The sequence below is a fragment of the Hyperolius riggenbachi genome, chromosome 3, assembly GCF_040937935.1.
Source record: "Hyperolius riggenbachi isolate aHypRig1 chromosome 3, aHypRig1.pri, whole genome shotgun sequence".
Taxonomy (NCBI): Eukaryota; Metazoa; Chordata; class Amphibia; order Anura; family Hyperoliidae; genus Hyperolius; species Hyperolius riggenbachi.
In genome coordinates this window covers 374,456,325-374,477,201 of record NC_090648.1, presented here as the reverse complement: position 1 = coordinate 374,477,201, position 20,877 = coordinate 374,456,325, and the positions used below count along the sequence as shown (strand labels likewise).

The 20,877-nt window shown below is 43.9% G+C and overlaps 1 protein-coding gene across 3 annotated transcripts in view; it reads right to left on the bottom strand.

Moving 5' to 3' along the window:
• SFXN1 (sideroflexin 1) overlaps nucleotides 1-16,769 on the bottom strand; it is a 103,394-nt gene extending 86,625 nt beyond the window's left edge. Inside the window, exons 1-2 of one of the 3 annotated variants that reach the window (XM_068277178.1) lie at nucleotides 16,696-16,736; nucleotides 16,100-16,234 (exon numbers count right to left, since the gene is read on the bottom strand). The gene's annotated coding sequence lies outside the window, so the exon portion shown is untranslated. Of the gene's footprint in view, nucleotides 1-10,160; nucleotides 10,249-16,099; nucleotides 16,235-16,695 lie in introns of those variants that run through there. The other 2 variants (XM_068277177.1, XM_068277181.1) reach the window with 2 other exon arrangements.
• Nucleotides 16,770-20,877: the final 4,108 nt, after the last annotated feature.

Below are 20,877 nucleotides of genomic sequence, written 5' to 3'. Positions count from 1 at the left end.
TTGTACACATAGTAGTGTTTGTTAGGCACCACAGTTATCGAGCAGCCCAAAAATAAAACAGATAACACCCCCAAAAACCACTACAGCCTACGTCTCAAGAGTGGAAAATGTCCGATGTGTGCCTGTTATGATGTTACAGTAGTCATTCACAGTTTTAGTTTCCCTACAAGAATTCTGGACTGTTAGATGTGATGTGGTTTAAATAAAAAGTTCATTTAGCGGTTTTAGAGATAACTGTGTGGGAGGTCACAATTAAAAAAGCCTTATGTCCACATTTGTTAAAATTAAGCCTAAGTACCGTATTTTTTTGTACTATAAGATGCTCCGGACTATAAGACGCACCTAGGTTTAGAGGACAAAAACTTGGGAAAAAAATATACTAAACCTGGTGCCTCTATAGTGTAGGGTTGTCTTATGGATCCCCCCCAAACAATTGTGTCCCCCTCATGCCTTCTTGTGTCCCCCTGTGTCATTCTCTGCCCCCTGTGTCCTCTGGTATTCCATTGTGTCCCTTGGAGTTGCCCTGTGTCTTCCTCTCTCCCCTGTATCCTCTGGTGTCCCTGTATTCAGTGTCCCCATGTCCTTCATTGTCCTCTGTTCCCTTTCCTATATCCCTCGCATCTGCACTCCTGTTTCCATACTTACACTGAAGCCACACAGCTAGTGTTAATATAAAAGTACAACACAACCTGGGATTCATAATAATGCACTTTGTATCATGCCCGGTGTTCCCTGTCCCTGTGTGTAGCATCCTCTTGTTGTCCTTGTGCCCTTTGCCCCCTGTGCCTGGGCTCCTGTGTCCATAATCACTCTGCAACCAATCACTTTGTACCATGCCCGGTGCCTGTGTGTAGCGTCGTCCTTGTCCCCGTGTCCTACGTTCCAATGCCCAGACTGCTGTGTCCTTACTCGCTGCAGCTCCGATGAAAAGGAAGTAAGCAGATGTCATCTACCAATCAGGCGGGGGGCGATTCCACAGACCGCCAATCACTGCCGCTCCTGCTCCTTTCTCTCTCTCGAACGCAGTTTGAAGGGCGGGACGAAAGGCTCCATCATTGAGGCCAATCAGTGCACTCCCCTTGGTCCCGCCGGCAAGACCTTCACTTCCTATTAAAAAGAGAGCAGGAGCAGTGAGCGGCAGTGATTGGCGGTCTGGAGCAACGCCACCTCACTTGATTGGTAGATGGCTCCTGCTTACTTCGTTTTCATCAGAGCTGTGTGGCTGCAGCAAGTAAGGGTACAGGAGTCCAGGCACGGGGATGTAGAACACGGGGAGAACGGAGGACGCTGCACACATGGGGAAGCAGGCACGGTACAGTGATTGGCTGCAGCGTGAGTATAGACACGGGGACAATGAAGGACACTGCACACAGGGACAGGGGACACAGGAAAGTGATTGGCTGCAGCGTTAGTACGGACAAAGCATTCTGGACGTGGGGGACATAGGAAGGGGGCAGACACCAAACAGAGGGCACACGGGCAGAGGAGGCACACGTAGGGGCTGGTCCAAATTTACTTTTTTTTTTTTTTTTACAGTGCGACTATAAGACGCACTGACTTTTCCCCCCACTTTAGGGGAAGAAAAAGTATGTTTTATAGTCTGAAAAATACGGTACTTTTTTCAGACCCCAAAAGGCTGGTCCTATGCCCTGTGTGTCTGTTTTTGACCTTTTTCATTTAATTACTTGCACGTGCTCCAGGCTAACTTACTGTAGAAAATTTCATTTTATTTGTGATATTTCTTTGCTACTACGTATTTCACGGTTAGCAGGGCAATTTAATGCATAGCATGAAACGTGCATCACCGCACATATGGTGAAAGTCACTGGGCCTCGTAATTCAAGATATTTGTTCGCTCGCTGCGTTCTCTCGACATTAAAAGATTGGGCAACTTTCTGCTTTTTTTCCCCTACATACTGCACATTACAAATTCTTACAAAATGTATTTACAATCGCATGAAAAAGTTAAAATTGTGTGCAGAAAATACCAACAAAACCTTTTTTTTTCTTTTTACGTAAATCCAATGGGGAGCCCAATGCTGCTGTCTTCTGGTCTTTGTATACTAGCTATTCCCTGAACCGAGTGGCAGTATCAGCAGTGACAGGCAATGCTGATGCTTAGCAGATGCGCTTTTACTGTGCTGTTTTGACACTCAAGTGGGAACCCTAGCATTAATGGATACAACAGGCAAATGCAAAAAAATCAGAGTAACTTACCTGGGGCTTCCTCCAGCCCTTAGAAGCCTATGTGTCCCTCACCACAGCTCCACTCTCTGCCATTGTTCTGTTATCCCCTTCGTAGTGGCCGCTGAGCTAGCTAGGTCAGTGGTTTCTGTGGATGTGCAATCATACGGCCGCACTCCCGTGGTCAGAAGCATTCCTGCACAGTCGTAGTACACGCACATGCGCAGAAGTCACCGACCTAGCCTGCTACGGAGGGGCCCCCATGACACAGACAGAGAACAGAGCTGTGGCGAGGGACACATAGGCTTCCAGGGACTGGAGGAAGCCCCAGGTAAGAAAATCAGAAGGTTTTTTTTTTTTTAGTTGCCTCATGTAGGCAGAGATGGCTGAGGCTTTCTGCTATCAATTTCTGTACAGTTCAAAGCCACGTGATTGTGCGGCTTTCCGAGTATATCCAAGTATGAGATAGTTTGTGAAAGGCAACTAAAAGGATTAAAGGAACCTGAAGTGGTAGAAATCCAGAGGCTGCAATCTTCTTTCTACAACAAACCATGCCAGTTGCCCAACCTTTGTGCTGATGCTTTGCCTCTAATACATTAGGCCACTAGACCAGAATTGGCATGCAGATCAGATACTTTGACTCTGGTGTAACTCCACTGGCTGCTTGTTGCAGGTGGTTGGCTCCAAAACAACTAACGTCTGGTACATACAGTATATCCAATCTTGATTGGCCAATTTTACCACTTCCATGTAGTAAGCGGTCCAACAGATTTTGAATACTTTGTACAGATTGTTTAGGTAAGCTCTTGTACTGTATGGAGGTGGTAAAATTACCCAACCAAGATTAGAACTGGGTAAACACCTTGGGGAACTTAAAGTGAGAGTCGTGTAGTGACAGCCATATTTACAGTATTTATTTTTAAACATGGTTGCCCGGCAAACTGGCTGATCTCTTTGGCTGAATCGCAGACCTGAAGCAAGCATGTGGCTAATCTGGTCAGATTTGGGTCAGAGCTAGAGATGGCCCGAACAGTTCGCCAGCAGACAATTCCCAGCAAGCTTGGGCTGTTCGCCATTCTCATCTATTGCAATTGTTTTTCAAAAAAATTTGTTTTGCATTTTTTACATTAAAGTCAATGGCCGCCGACTTAATGGAACAGCCCCTGTACATGTTAGAAACACTAATTTGCACGGTATGTTAAGGGGGACAGTGGGAACAAGAGGGAGAAAAAAAAATCAAACACTTTAAAGTTTTGGAGAAAATCGGTTTTAAAGTTACAAATAATGTATCAACCTAACGGTAATGTAAATTTACATGCATCAAAAGAAAGAGCAGTGAATTTCATGACACGGTATCCAGGGGGGCAGTGCGTACAAACCCCATGGAAATCCCATGGAACTTGCAACAGCCGGGGCCGCAATATGGCTGTATAAGTATCCCTGGCAACTTTTCCTAATTTTTGGACCTTCTATTTGTACTCAGAGTGTGAGAAATCTATCTATCTATCTATCTATCTATCTATCTATCTATCTATCTATCTATCTATCTATCTATCTATATATTCGGTTCCAGGAATTTTTTTAGGGGGTGCTATGCAGGTGCTGGATCTTTCCTAGGGGTAGCTGTGAACTTGCGGAGCGCAAAGCGCACCCCTGAAAGTATGACCGAAAACCAGGGACGTGGTCAAGAAAGGGGCATGTCTATGCGCTGAAAAGTGGGCGTGTATAGGTAATAAAGTTGCCCCAGTATAAGTAGTATAGCTGCCCCAGTATAGGTAGTATAGCTGCTCCAGCATAGGTAGTATAGCTGCAACAGTATAGGTAGTATAGCTGCTCCAGCATAGGTAGTATAGCTGCTCCAGTATAGGTAGTATAGCTGCTCCAGCATAGGTAGTATAGCTGCTCCAGTATAGGTAGTATAGCTGCTCCAGCATAGGTAGTATAGCTGCCCCAGCATAGGTAGCATAGCTGCTCCAGCATAGGTAGTATAGCTGCCCCAGCATAGGTAGTATAGCTGCCCCAGCATAGGTAGTATAGCTGCCCCAGCATAGGTAGTATAGCTGCCCCAGCATAGGTAGTATAGCTGCCCCAGCATAGATAATATTGCTACCCCAGCATAGGTAATATAGCGGCCCCATTATGGGTAGTAGAGCTGCCCCAGCGTAGGTAGTAGAGCTGCCCCAGAGTAGGTAGTAGAGCTGCCTCAGTGTAGGTAGTAGAGCTGCCCCAGCGTAGGTAGTAGAGCTGCCCCAGCGTAGGTAGTAGAGCTGCCCCAGCGTAGGTAGTAGAGCTGCCCCAGCGTAGGTAGTAGAGCTGCCCCAGAGTAGGTAGTAGAGCTGCCTCAGCGTAGGTAGTAGAGCTGCCCCAGCGTAGGTAGTAGAGCTGCCCCAGCGTAGGTAGTAGAGCTGCCCCAGCGTAGGTAGTAGAGCTGCCCCAGCGTAGGTAGTACAGCTGCCCCAGCATAGGTAGTACAGCTGCCCCAGTGTAGGTACTCCCAGTGTAGGCAGTACAGCTGCCCCAGTGTAGGTAGTATTGCTGCCCCAGCCTGCTCCCCCCTCCGCTCCCGCCGCACGTGCATCCTTCTGAGCTGGCGGCCACTACCTCTATGGTGTTCCCACCGCCTCCTCTCCTGCGTCAGGCATCTCCCCGTCTCCTCTCCCTCTGTAGTGCTACAAGAAAATGACTGCCAATGTCCGCATTTGTGGACATCGGCGGCCATTTTCTTGTAGCACTACAGAAGGGAGAGAGTGTGGGGCGGCGAGTGGCTGCCGCTGCGGGTGCTCAGGGGGTGCTTGGACAATTTTAGGGGGTGCTACCCCAAAGCACCCCCCTGGCGCCATGTGTGTGTGTGTGTAGACAAGACAAACAACATTTATATCACGCTTTTCTCCTGGCGGACTCAAAGTGCCAGAGCTGCAGCCACTAGGACGCGCTCTATAGGCAGTAGCAGTGTTAGGGAGACTTGCCTAAGATCTCCTACTGAATAGGTGCTGGCTTACTGAACAGGCAGAACCGATATTCGATCCCTGGTGTCCTGTGTCAGAGGCAGAGCCCTTAACCATTACACCATCCAGCCACTGCTGGATGGTCTATCTATCTATCTATCTATCTATCTATCTATATATATATATATATATATATATATATATATATATATATAATCTCCTCTATAATAAAACCCTACTGACTCTGCGTCCCATGTCCCTGTGTGTGTCCCACATGTGCTCTGCGCATGTGCAGGGATGCAGAGATATTGAGGGAGAGTGACGCGCGGCGAGCGATGATGGGCGAAGGGGTGGGCGTGGGTGAGCGGGCGTGTCGTGCACGTGCGCGGCAGGCTGGCGTGGTGGGCAGGTGCGCACACGGTGCAAATGTGCGGGTGCATACGCAGTGACGGAGGATATTGGCGTGGGAACTTTTTTTTTTTTTTTTTTAAGATAAAGGTAAGTATTCATGTTTAATTAAGAACATTAAAGGAATTTTCTCGTTGTTGTGTTTTTATTTCATTTAAAGGATACCTTAGTGCAAATTGAAATTAAACCGAGGGGAGCAAGCATGTTTAGTGGGCTCTCCTCATGCCCACTGCTCCCCTGGTTCTCCTCCGTCCCCCTCTGTTACAGCCTAGCAGCCTCCCCAACTTACTTCCTGGTCAGGGTGGTCGTGGCTGTCTGCAAAGACACTGTCTTCTTAATGTGGATACCCAGATGCCACCTTGAACCGCACCAGGGTATTGTCGAGCCCCACTTCCTCCTGGGCCACCGGAGGTGTGAAAGAGCCCCTTCTCCGTGGATTGGACAAGGGCACTGAGGGAAAGAGGGAGGCTTGGCCGCCCCTCTCCTCCATAGCCCCTCCATACCATGGATCATGTGGGCTGGTATAGCTCAGGTTGTGAAGCCCCACGTGGCCGGGACTCCGCATTCTTGCTATCCCAGCCTGCATGGGAGACAAGTTCATACTCTGAACATAATATACAAATAAAAAATACATTTGTATACATGTTGATACATTTTCTGTCATTTTACCGCATTTAAAAATAAACTTTTTTCCTCTAACTTTAACATCGATTTTTTCCAAAACTATAAGGTCTTTTTGAAAAAATAATTTTTCCCCTCTTGTACTCCTTAACATACCCTGTAAATTTGGTGTTTCTAGCACATATGGGGGCTTTGCTATTAATCGCTGGCAACCATTAAATTTAAAAAAAGCGTTTGTGCAAAATGTGTATATTTCGCAGTTGGTCCTCCTCTGCCATGCCACTGACCGGAATTTGGTACACTTATTTATCGTTTTTCAAAGAAATTGGGACTGCAGAGATGCCCTGAAAGTTCTCCTGCCTGTTAAAGTCTATGGTGGTTTGCACGGTTTGCCTGTTCGCGAACATTAGCTGTAAATTTGCGTTCGTGGACCAAAAATTTGATGATCGCTACGTTACTAGTCAGAGCACCTGATCTACATGATCGTTCAGGGTCTAGGGCTAAAAGGATAAGAGGCAGATGATTAGCAGGACAGCCAGGCAATCTGCATCATTTCAAAAGGTGAAGAGAGGTAATTTTTGTCAGTCACCCCAGCACCTACAGAGAGAGATTGTATCTGCCTGTGTGAGAGCTATGCATGTATTTGACTGAAACACTTTTAAGAAACCAACATCTAATCAAAAATTAAAGCTATACAGTATGTACTTTTTCTTAATATATACTGTATTGTCTATTTACTAGAATATTATTTATTTCTTTGCATTTTTGGCTGCTGTTTGACAGTTTAGGCAGCAGATGGCAGAGCTCTCAAAGAGAAAAACATTCTCAAGCATTTCCTTGCACATTATCTACAAATGTAGGCACCTTTTGTTTACAGAAATGTATTCTCAGATTTTTTTTAAAAGTCAGTGAATTGAATAACACTGGTTAATTGAAATTCTACAAACTTTATATCAGTGAACATTGCGTATGAAATATGTGTAAAAGTAAAACTGGTTACAGCTTTCTAAGTAGTTGTGTAGAGTAGAGCTTTTGCTTAAGGTTCAAGTCTCAGTCACCTGGTAAGCAGCAGAGATAGCTAGCAAATCAAAGCAACAAGCTATCAGTCTTTTAGCTTACCCGAGAGATGTGTTTAGCAGAGGCAAGTTCATTGTGTTGATTTTTTTATGCTATATTCTCAGTTTACAATCTGAAAATGGATAACTTGGCAGTGGCGTAGCTTTAGGAGCTGTGGGCCCCATTGCTAGTTTTACATTGGACCCTCCCCCCAAAGCACCCTATACATAACAATTGATAGGGTGCACCAAAACCTGCCAAGGACAACCACAGTATCAGAGGTGCAAGAAGGGGATGGGAAACAGTTTATTACTTCTATTTAAAGTATTTATTGAAGTGATTATTACCAGCACAGGATTAATAGAAAGCCAATACTGTTGCGTGGCTCCTCTAGCCCAAGGGCCCCAGTGTGGTTGCAACATCTGCTTTCTCTATTGCTACGCCACTGGCACTAGGTATTGCCATTATTTGTATATAGATAATGATATTCAAATATAGCATTGTGAACTTTTGTGGCGATTTTCTACCATTCCCGTCTCTCCACCCCCACCCTATCCATTAAAACTGACCCTACTTAACCACTTTACCCCCGCCCGTATGAATTTCTCCGTCCCTTTTTCCATCCTTTAACCCCCAGGGATGGAGAAAGCCGTACTTTCTGCGCTCCCGCCACTGCCCGCGCTCCCGCTCGCTCTAGCGCGCACTCCCGCAGGTAAACACACCGCCGGCCGCTCGCCCGGAGATCAATGAACGGGAAAATCCATTCCTGTTCGTTGATCTAAGCCCCGCAATGATCCGCTGCTTTTCCGCTAAGCAGCGCGATCATTGTGAAAAAAAAAAAACCTTACCCAGCCTCCTACAACTTCCTCCTTCGTCCGGAAGGATGCTTAGAGGTCGCATTAAACAAAAAGTTACTGTTGCCATCTTGTGGCCAAATAGTAAAACTACACCCTAAACATTTTTCACATACAAATTAATTAGTTATACACAAAAAATTAACTCATTACCTCCCACACTCCCCATTTTTTTTTTGTAATTAAAAAAAAATTAAAAAATGTACAATTAAAAAAAAATACATAAATAGTTAACTTAGGGGCTGAACTTTTTAAATATTTATGTCAGGAGGGTACAACACCGTTACTTTATAAACTATGGGCTTGTAATTAGGGATGGACGCAAAACTGAAAAAAATGCACCTTTTATTTCCAAATAAAATATTGGCGCCAAACATTGTGATAGGGACATAATTTAAACGGTTTTATACCCGGGACAAAAGGGCAAATAAATTTCATGGGTTTTAATTACAGTAGCATGCATTATTTAAAAACTATAATGGTCGAAAACTAAAAAATAATTAATTTTTTCCCACATTTTTCCTATTTTCCCATTAAAACACATTTAGAATAAAATAATTCTTGGCATAATGTCCCACCTAAATAAAGCCTAATTGGTGGCGGAAAAAACAAGATATAGTTAATTTTATTGTGATAAGTAATGATAAAGTTATAGACGAATGAATGGAAGGAGCGCTGAAAGGTGAAAATTGCTCTGGTACTCAGGGGGTAAAACCCCTCAGTGGTGAAGTGGTTAAACCTAACACTGACCTCCCTCCTACGTACACCTAACACCAAATCCCCATCTGCCTACACTTATCTATACCCGACCACCACACAGATACCTCTTCGCCACAGCCAATAATGGTAGTCGGACACATTCCGTTACTTGGCTATACATGAGCTGCAACGATATGGAGTTGGGCAATGCCGAACTAGGGGACAGATTATGACCCTGACATATGTGCTGCAATGATCTATAGCTGAACTCTGGCATGGATTATGACCCGTGCTGCATCAGTTAACACTAAAGCCGCATCATATACACTTGGTGGGCCATAGCTGCAATTCTCCATTGCAGTATATGACAGCGCCCAAATTACAGATCGGCGCTAATTAGACTCTGCTTGAAAGTGTCCCTATGCTATAAATATTTGTCTTTTGCTTATCTTAAAAAAAACCTCTAGTTTTCTGTCTTAATTGCTAATTGTCTGACTGTAATGCTTTCTAAATCATGAGTTTTGAGGCGGGATTAGGGGAAAAATGTGTGAACATAAGGAGTTTCAAAGTTTTGCTGGGGTGCAGTCACACATCTGGCCAACCTAATTTTCTGAATTCTTAGGTTTTTGAGGGAGCAGTGTCATGTCTGCAGCAAGACCATTACCTCAGAAGAGCAATCCATAAAAGAATCCAACTTAACAGGTCAAGGGTCTAGGCTTGGTAAAGCCTATTACTAACAACTATTTAATCATTTCTGTGTTAAATGGTATCCTACATTTTGAGTAGAATCCTTCCTCATTTTTTTTTTCTTTTGCTTTGGATAGTGTGTAAGAGTTTAAAGCACCATCAAGTTTCTTTTGCTTTTTTGGATCTTGTAGTGACAATTTTGCTTCACATCCTGTTGGATTGTTAACTTGCCCTTCAATATAATCTTGATCGTATAAACTTTGCAAATCTTTTTAGTAAAAAGGTAAACTGAGTGAATATGATTGGATACTTTAGGTAGTCCCTAATATTTCATAGATATAAGATTGTACAATCAAGATTGTATCTTCGATGGCTGTGACCATATACCAATGCTTATTGACTACTAAAGATGCCCATTAATGGTATTACCATTAGTTTCCAATCGATTATTACGATGATCAGCAACAATCAGTCGTGCCCATTGTGGGCCGAATTCCCCTTAAGCAATCTGATCAATGTGATCAATACGTTTAATGGGTATGATTGATTGTTTCTAATCAATTACCGCAGCAATTGGAAACAATTGAGTGGTCATGGAGTTGTACCTTTAATGGGCACCTTAAATCTACAGGCTTGCTCATTTTTTTTCTTGAATCTCTTTTCAGGTTTTTGGTGCATTAGGCCACCGTCTGCTTCTCTTGATCACCTCCTCACTGTGCCCCGTCAATGTTGAGTGGCACAAGGCGTGGTGCACAGACTCCTTTTCTCTAGGTATACCAATGGCCTTGAGCAGCTTGCTTAGATTCCAGTACCGCTTATATGCTGTCCAACATCTGCTACGAAATCTATCTCTTTGCTCCTGATGTAGCCACATTAATAGCTCATCTCTCTGATTGTCGTCATCTCAAGTCCTCTCTCTTTCTGAAACTTAATATGGATAGAACAGTGAGGGTACTTTCACACTGGCTCTTTGCATTGTAATGGACACTGTTTTGCAATCTGTATGCGTGTGTTTCAAAGTCATTGCAATGCGTTAGAAGGGATTCAGTTGTTACAATATAGAACCTGCAGTGTATTACTAGACTTGCACGCATTGACCCGCACAATGTTAGCCAATAAAAGTGCCCATTAGTCAATTGCTTCTTTTCATGCTTTGCATTGCATGCCCTAGCCTAAGGCATGGGTCACACTTGAGTCCTTGAGAAATGGCAGTGTTTTTGTATAGATTCATCTTTAGTGTCTTCTCAGTTTTGGCTGATTTCTTGATTGTATTGTCAGTACCACAAAGCCTCTGTGTGGGCATAACCTTACTTTTTTTTGGCACAGACAACCTGTGGTGCAGGAAGAGGTCAGAGTTTTGACTCCTCACCAAGTATTTTATAAGTGATTCATTTAACATTTAAGTACAACTCTCAAGAAAGCTGTAATACTTTAAAGGGGCACTATGGCCAAAAATTTTAAAATGTAAAACATGTGCAAATAAGAAGTATATTTTTTCCTGAGTAAAATGAGCCACAAATTACTTTTCTTCTTTTTTGCTGTCACTTACAGTAGATAGTAGAAAGGAAGCGACAGGTTTTGGACTAGTTCATCTCTTTATGGGGGGGGGGGGGGAGAATCTCAGGGATTTATTTATTTTCAAAAGCACTTAGTGAATGGCAGTTGCTCTGTCCAACTGCCAAAAAACTTGTGTAGGGAGCAGGGAAGCTGGTCAGCATCATTGTTTAAATCCTTTTTAGGGAATATCTTTATAAAGAATAAAAGCCTTGCTGAGAATCGCCTATGAAGAGATGGACTAGTCCAAAACCTGTCACTTCTGTCAGATTTCTACTACCTACCGTAAGTGACAGCAACATAGTAGAAAAATAATTTATGGCTCATTTTACTGTAGAAAAAACGTACTACTTATTTGTATATGTTTGCAAATATTTTAAATTTCACAATATTTCACCATAGTGCCCCTTTAAACTCGATCAGAGCTGTTGACCAGTAACAACACAAAGCTTTTAATTTGTCTGCAGTTTAAAAACCTTCTTTATCAGTATACTTGCTCTTGTAAAGTACAAACGTTGAAGGAAATGCTTTATGTATTAGAGCTCTGCTTTCCTAGTCTGCATCAGGTTTAAGGACTGTACCATATAGACAGGAGCCATGTCCCTTTCATACTTTATGAGGAATTACTGACTGTTAACTTATTCCCTGCCCACACATACTGCTTTCTCTTAGATCATATGGAAACAGCCAAGAGATTTAACTATAATGTAGCTTTTAAAGATAAAAATCCTTACTTTCTTCCTGTTCTTGGATGCTTACACCCACCATTAAGAATGAGTCCTCCCTGGCTGTAATCTTCTGCAGAACAGCAGGAAACAGACACTGGATTGGAGCACACAGAGCTGAAGCTGATGATTTATATTGCATGCTGCTTAGCTGCAGCTGAATGTCTCTCTGCTTCCTGAAGGTCTGAAGAAATTTCAGTGGGTTACAGCCAGCGAGGAATGTTTCTGTATGCTGGATGTGCTGGAATGTCCCCTACAGTACAGTACAGTCCGCCATAGTAATGCCCACAGTGAAAACTGCTCTGTACATGTCATATTTTCTTAACAAAATTAATGAAACGCCTTTGTATTGCTATATGCTAGTAATTACTAGAAATATATATGACTTTTAGAATTTCAGTTGACTTTGATGGTTGTCCTTTTAATCAAAAAGCTTACAGACAGGAAAAAAAACAAGCTCTTCCTTTAACTGCCTACGCAGGCCTAGGAAAGCACTTGTGCCTGAAATTGGTTTTTAAAAACCGGATAATAAACTTATCATTAAATTCTCTGGATGATACTGGTTTTTAAATGCTATAAATGATTATAAATTTACAGTTTAAAGGCATGGCAGCACTAGAATTAGTACCATCAGGGCCGTCAACCATATATTGAGAAGATCATCAGCAATTTATCTGAGGAAAGTGTTTTAGATTACAGCTATTCCAGATGCTTTCAGTGAATTACACAGGCTATAATAGATCAGTAGTGTGAGTTTCTCTTCTGCTAACCCCTGCAGTGATTTAGAATAAACTGGGGCAATCTCCAATTTTTATAGCTCCATCCATCTGTTATATCTGAGGATGCAAGATGATGCAAGTGACTTTCATGGTAATATTTTACATTATCTGGAGATGCAAATCTCTTTGCTAGAAGAATAGCTTTTGGGATTTTTCTGCACTCATATAAAGTCAATTAAGCCCAATCTGGTTCTTTTTAAGCTCCCTGGCTGGTGACTTCACAAATAGTTCCTCAGATAAGTACAGGTGCTTAGAAAGACGTGACATTTGAATGACTGACATACAATGCAACCCACAAGACATATAATGCCTTTGATTTTAGTGTGCTTACCATTGCATATATTTGAGAAGCCTAGAATCATTTGCAGAATTTTGTCTTCAGTAATAGCACATTATAAATACTTTAAGAAAGAATTGTAGAATCATATGGAAAATATAAAGCTGTGTCAGCTTGCTGGAAGATCTTTTACTTATTTTGACTTGATTTTAAGTGGTATGGCTTAACCATTGCATACCATAGGCAGGAGGTGCACAAATAGGGCGTTAAAAATGTCCATTTTGCATGAAGTGGTTAAAGTGGGATGAAACTCAAAATTAAAATTTTCTCTAAAACAAACACAGTAAAAAAAATAATATAAAAGCTGAGTATTACTAATGATCTGTCATTTGAAGGCATATTTATACGTCACTTAAGCTAACTGAAAATTAATGCCATCAGACTGGTTTGTAATTGAAGGACAGCTGAAGTGGGGGAAAAAGTTGACTTTTTCTTCTTTGTGGTTTCTTCCAGCCTCCTGTAGTCTTTGAAGTCCCTCTGTGTCCTCTCAGTCCCCTACATTGTGTTGCTTTCAACCCAAGTAAAGTTTCCGACTTGCAAAGTTACACACTACAGCACATGCGCTGTCCTGGCTGCGTGCCTCCTCGATTATGCTCCTGTGGCCAGGAGGGTTCCGTACATGTGCAGTTACCAGGGCCGGCCTTAGGTTTCACAGTGCCCTGAGCGAAACCTCGTTTTTGTGCCCCCCCCCCCCCTTCATCCTCTTCCCGCTTGCGCACACACACACACACACACACACACACACACACACACACACACACACACACACACACACACACACATGCAATTCACCTTTTCTCCTGAGATATCTCCTAGGACAATAGTTCCCAACCTTTTTGACGTCGTGACACAATACGCCAAATGGTCAGATGTCTGTGACACATCACATATGTATGATAGAAAAATACTATTAATAACCATGAATGGATGGAGAGTGCATTATCCTGAATATACTTAAAAATGAAGGCTAGAACCTTTCAGGAATATTAATGAAAACAATCAGTGAGACAGTTAGCCGCCTCCCCCCCCCCCCCCCATTTAGAATTATGGCACAGCACAGACAATTTGCACCACGCTTTATAGCCGCAGTGTGCCCCCCAAAAAAACACCCATCAGACTCAGTATAGGTAGGTAGCCAGGTATAGGTGCCCTCGGTATAGGATCTCATGTGTAGGTGCCCTGAATATAGGTTGCCAAGCATAGGTGCCCCCAGTATCGGAAGTCAGCTGAAGGTCTCCTTTCCCCCATAGGTAGCCAAGCGTAGGTGCCTCCAGTATAGGTAGCCAAGTGTTGGTGCACTCAGTAAAGCTAGCCAGCTACAGGTGCCCCCAACAGGGTCGGACTGGGCCACAGTAGTACAGTTTTTTCCCCCCGGTGGGGCCCCCCCCTCCTTGTCTGACAGAGCTCCAATTGCTGCCTGCAGCACACAAATTCTCATCTCAGTACTGTAATCACTCATGCTGAGAGCAGTGGCGTAGCTAGGGAGCTGTAAGCCTTGATGCAAATTTTACAATGGGGCCCTCCAAGCACTCTATACATAACAAATGATACGATGCACCAAAACCTGCCAATGACAACTAAAGTGTCAGAGGTGCAAGAAGGGGATGGGAAATAGCTTGCTAATGATTACCACTGTTCAAATCTATAGAAGTGTTTATTATGAGCACAGTGACAGGACCAAAAGAGAGGTAATACTGTAGTTGAGGGAGGGCCCTCCGGGGCACCTTTGGCCCAAAGGCCCCGATGCGGTCGCAACCTCTGCAACCTCTGTGGTCGCAACCTCTGCAAAGTAGGACATTACTTTATATTGAAGGAGGGGACTCTTTGCAAAGTTTTGCTGTTCAGCAGTGTCTCTGAATTACAATGCTGCTAAGATAATGTACATTTGGCCCTGTCCATAATACATCATGACCACGCCCACCTTCCGGTGCATGGTCACGCCCCTTTTCACTATAATCATGGGATGTGTGGGCCCCAGGTTGAAATTTCTTTGGTGGGCCCCCAGTGTCCCAGTCCGACCCTGGCCCCCAGTATAGGAAATCAGGCTGAGTGACCTCTCCGGTCGCTCAGGTCAAAGGCCGGCTATGGCAGTTACAAGTCTTTATGCTGAACACTCCCAGCCTCAGGTGCATTTATCAAGGCAACACGGCTGAGCCAGCGCATGCACCATAGTGTGTGACGTAGCCAAGTGGCCGACTTTAGTTGGGGTGATGGGAACAATGGAGAAGACCCCGAGGACACAGAGTGATCTCTGAGACTACGGAGTTAGGGGGAGGGGCTGGGCTGGAAGAAGACCCAGGTAAGTAAAAGACTACTTACTTCCCCACCTCTTTATTTACTGAGCAAATGAGAGAAAGTTCTCTGCTTCTTTCCTGGATACAGCAGAGACTTTTCTGCATTGTTTACACAGCTCAGCACACTTTAAAGGGAACCTAAACAGGAGCATTCTACGCATGCAAAGTATGTAAGTATGAACTGCGCGTGCACAGAACGCTCCCGTTAATGGGAGCATGATCAAGGGCATGCACAGCCAGCGCCTTACATGTGCAGTGGCTGACAAGCTATCCAGTTGATGAAGTGGCACTGCAGATGACTGAAGCATTGCAGAATCATGGTGCATGCACAGGAGGGCTGGAAGAAGCCCCAGGTGAGTTAAACTGCTTTTTTAAAAAAAAATTTATTCAGTTTAGGTACTCTTAAAGAGACTCTGAAGAGAGAATAAATCTCGCTTCAGAGCTCATAGTTAGCAGGGGCATGTGTGCCCCTGCTAAAACGCCACTATCCCGCGGCTAAACGGGGGTCCCTTCACCCCCAAACCCACCCCTGCAAAACTTGGTCGTGAACTTGGTCATGCATTTTTTTCTTCCTGGAGGCAGGGCTAACGGCTGCAGCCCTGCCTCTAGTCGCGTCTATCAGGCACGCATCGCCACCTCTCCTCCGCCCCTCTCAGTGAAGGAAGACTGAGAGGGGCGGGGGAGAGGCGGAGGTACGCGTCTGAAAGACGCGCATGAGGCAGGGCTGCGGCGGTTAGCCCTGCCCCAATGCGGAATCGCTCCCCGGCTGTACGGAGGAGATTTGGGGGTGAAGGGACCCCCGTTAAGCCACGGGATAGCGGCGTTTTAGCAGGGGCACACATGCCCCTGCTAACTATGAGGTCTGATGCGAGATTTATTCTCGCTTCAGACTCTCTTTAAACACTATCTTTATCGCATTTCGACACAATCTGATAATTTTGGAAGGTAACTCTTACCATTTGAGGGCTGAGTGAAGGGGCTCAACTTGTGTAGAGGCAGATGATCAGCAGGATAACCAGGCAACTAGAATTGCTTAAAAGGAAATACATATGGCAGCCTCCATGTCCCTCTTGTTGTCATTTAAAGGACCTCTTTCGCGAATGAGGAAAGAAATAAAGGGTGGTTTACGCATAAACTATTAAGCATCCTTCTAAAATAGTGTAAAACGCTTTTTAAAAAAAAAATGAATGGTTTCATCAATAGCACATTTAATGTGAACACAGTTATGGATGGTGGACTGTGAGGCGGATCCATTTGTTAGGCCTCGTTCACATAATTTAGCACAGATGGCTGTGCGATCGGAACGCAATGAATGGGATCTGCACTGCGATTCACAAAAATACGTGCAGTACGCAACAGCGCAATCGCGCTGCCACGCAGCGCATATGATGGGAACGCGGTAGAAGGGCTGTCTATGCCCTTCCACCGTTCTTGCATGTCGCACACTATATGCGCTGCCAAAATGCGCACGGCAGCGCGTATAGTCTGAACGAGGCCTTAGGGTTTTTTTTGTTTTTTTTACTTACATTTCACAACTATAACTGCTGCCTACCTAGTTTTCATTGGTGTAATCCATTGCTGGCAGGAATCACCGTTACAGCTGTTATAATAACGGCTCCGTATGTGTTTACATTGTTGCCTGGCAACCAGACTCCCAGTCTGTGCAGAGAGTTGGTCTGTGCAGAGAGTCATCTGTTATCAGTAAAGATGGCCCGAACAGTTCCCAGCGAACTTCCGGGGTTCACGATCGCGGAGAACCACAAACTTTTCCGGAAGTTCGATTCGCCATCATTAGGGTCAACTTTGAGCCTTTACATCACAGTCAGCAGGCATATTGTAGCCAATCAAGCTACACTTCCTCCTGGAGGCCCTCCCCCTTATAAAATGCAGGCAGCGTCAGGCATTGGACTCACTCGTGTGCCTGCAGTAATTAGAGAAGGGAGAGCTGCTGCAGATTCTCATAGGGAAAGCTTAGTTAGGCTCTTGTAGGCTTGTTAGCTTGCTCCTTGCTGATTCTTATTGCTAAAAAAGCACCCATCAACAGCTCTTTTGAGAGCGAATCTTGTTCTTGTGATCTATTTTTTTTTTTTTTTGGCCCACTTGCATTATATTTATATACAGCCTTGTCAGTCAGTCGCAGCCTTTGGCCCCTTAATTCCTACTGTGCCACTGCCAGGCCCATAACATTCAGTGACTACCTGTGTGTGTGACAGGCAGCTGCACATTTGTAATCCCAATCACTGCACCTGTTCACTGTTTAGTCCACCTACCTACCTACCTAGGTGAGCGCACGCATTGTTAATACTAACAGTCATTGCACCTGTTCACGGTATGTGTGTGTGTGACAGGTGCACCTTTGTAATACCCAGCAGCACTGCATATACCTACCTACCTGTTGTTCAGTGCACCCACCTACCCATGTGAGCGCACGCAGTGTGATATTTAATACCACCAGTCACTGTACCTGTTCACGGTACGTGTGTGGGACAGGTGCACATTTGTAATACCCAGCAGCACTGCATATACCTACCTGTTGTTCAGTGCACCCACCTACCTACGTGAGTGCACGAAGTGTGCTATTTAATACCACCAGTCACTGCATACCTGTTCACTGCACCTGTGTGACCGTACATTGTATTAGCCAAGTCAGTGCATACCTTTCACTTCATCCACCCCCCAATATGGACAAAACGAGGCCGGCCACCCGGCAGATCTGTTCGAGGTTGCGCTGTCGTGATTTTGTGCGGCCCTCGACCAAAGTACAGTGTTCAGAAGAAGGCACGTGCCATCAACCCCCAATATTGTCAGGACGTAGTTGACTATTTAAAACAGAACACCGCATCTTCCTCAGCTTCCGCACGGAAGCGTGACATATCTTCCTTCTCCTGCTCTGATTCTGGCACCCCACTTAACACTCCGTCGGCAGCCATTACCAAAGTGCCATCATCCCAGGGCTCAGCAGTGTGGAAATAATTTTTGTGTGTCTGCCTCAGATGAGAGCAATGCCATCTGTACTCTCTGCCACTGAAAATTGAGCCGTGGAAAGACCAAGACCCGCGTAGGGACAACTACCTTACGAAGGCACATGATTACAAAGCACAAACTGCAATGGGATGACAACCTGAGGAAAAGCAGCACACAAAAGCAAAGCCACACACCGCAGTGGAAGATACCAGGCCGCAATTATTTCTCAAAAAAGGCGATACCTAAACTGTACCGTGATGTTGAAAGGCAAGTGGTGACATCTCTGGCACACAGCATTGGGTCAAGGGTCCATCTGACCATGGATGCCTGGTCTGCAAAGCACACTCAGGCCTGCCCGAAGACTAAGTCAGTCCCTACACACAGTATCTCTGCCTGCAGGCCACTTGACTGCCTTCTCCGCCACCACCAACAGGGTCCAGGACTCCAGGCGGATTCCTGAATTTTTAAGGCCGCTGCTAGCAGCGGCCACTATAATAATTTTTCTGGTGTGTGTACATGCCTGCCTAATTTTTCTAGCTGCACTGCAGCTGCAACAACAAAACAAATGGCATATACATGTGCAAATTCCCCTTCATGATCGTTACCTTGCCGCGGTGAAGGGGCTTGTGTATCACAATGAAGCAATGACCGCCGGCTATATGAGTGTCTCGGGGGGTGGCACACCAAAGATAATAAGGTCGTTGCTTCATTGTGAACAGACCAAATTCGATCAGCTGGACAGTCACTGTTGCTCTATCATTGAGCTACCACAGCCTGGCGACCATATGGGCTTGAAAACCGCCATGGCCTGCACTCTGGTGCGCACCAGTCCAGCACAGCCATCACTACACAAACAGCTGTTTGCGGTGTGTTACACAGTGAGTTTGGTGTGTCAGTGTGAAGCAGTACTTTACACTCCCTGATTGAAGTATACACATGCAAAATGTTTTAAAGCACTTTAGGCCTCCAATTTAGCATGCAATGTGATTTCTGCCCTTAAAACGCTGCTTTGCGTCAAATCCAGATTTTTCCCCGGGACTTTTGGCATCTATCCCACTCATCCATGCAAAAACAAATGGATTAGTTTCCCAGTCCATCATCCGTCAGTGTTTACATATACTGGGGATTACATGTTGCTTTGATGAAACCATTCATTTAGAAAAAAAAAACTTTTTACACTATTTTAGAAGGATGTTTAATAGTTTATGCATAATCCACTTTTTATTTTTTTCCTCATTCACGAAAGAGGTCCTTTACATGACAACTGAAGCGAGAGAGATATGAAAGTTGACTTTTTTAAGTTCCGCTTAAGCACTACTAGTTACCTGTCTGTCCTGCTGATACTCTGCCTCTAAAACTTTTAGCTAAGACATATTAAGTGGCTCACAGATTTTTCTTGTGAACTTTGTTTTATATAAAGAGGGGCACCAAATAACCAAACATAACTAGTGCACACTAGTGTCGGTGGGCTTTTTCTGGAAAGTTACAGATCAGAGTAAGTAAGTAAACTAGCTGGCGGTAAGAAGACCGCCCCTTATTACTATAGGGAGAGGCCTTGTATGACCTACTGTGGGGCAACTGATGTGTGTTCTCATGCAGTGTGCATGCGCCAAAGGTGTGCAGCAAACTGAGCTTGTCCTCTGTCTAGTGCAGCCCATGCTACAAAAGATGACAATCTGCAGTTTAATGTTTATGTAAATAACCACTTTCAGAAACCTGGTACCTGATCTGCAGTGGCAGTTTGGGGGCTCTTGTGGTACTATACTGTGTGTATGTGCATATCTGTATATGTATATACTGTATGTGTGTATATATTATTTATATATATATATATATATATATATATATATATATATCTTCTGGGACCCATTATATAGACATCTAGGACCCATTAAGCGAAATGCTTTTTTTTTTTGTAATATTTTATAGGGTAACCTAATATGTAGCAGCACTACATCCTAGTAAAAAAAAAAAAAAACTTCAGTAAAGTGAATTAAAGGAATACTATCAATTCACATATTTTTTTCAATTGACAAAGGAATTGTTTGGGAAGTGCTGCTAAGTACTGGTGTATACATTTTAGTAGCAACTTCTTTGTTTACTGTTATCAAAATACTTTCAAACTTTACTGACGCCAAAACTGACGGCTGACTGAGCCATGAGGAGAGGGGAAATTCCCCTCACACTTGATCAGTCAACTCTATATTTAGCTCTGTGTATGACAGAGAGAGAGAGAGCTCCCAACAGCTGCAGCTCCTGTGTCCTGTGTTTCTGACTGATGTGTCTGAAGAGAGCAGAGGAAATGTAATGAATTGTCACAGCTTTTTCATACTGTTTTTGCTTTCAGAGTTTGATATGTTTGATATTTGCTTTCTGTAGTCCGATATGCAACTCTGGCTGTGCATTGAAGCAGACACCCCTTCTGCAATTGATTTGTCCCAATATAGCTAAATCCTACTCTCAATAAATTACAGCTTTTGCCTCTGATATTTAACATGAAAAGTAGGAAAATGTTTACACAGCTACTTAGACATTATTTGCACACTGTCATTTTACAACACTTGGGTATCGATAGTATTCCTTTAACTTATTTCCATTGAATAATGTATTACTTATTCCCATTGATGTTACAGGTTTTAGACACCCATGTTTGGAAGGATTAATTCTAGCTGTTTTCTAGAGCCTAGGACACTCGAAAACGCAAAAATGGGATACATAAAATTAAGCTTTAAAACACATGATGTCTAAGCCAATTAAAAACTTGCAAGGT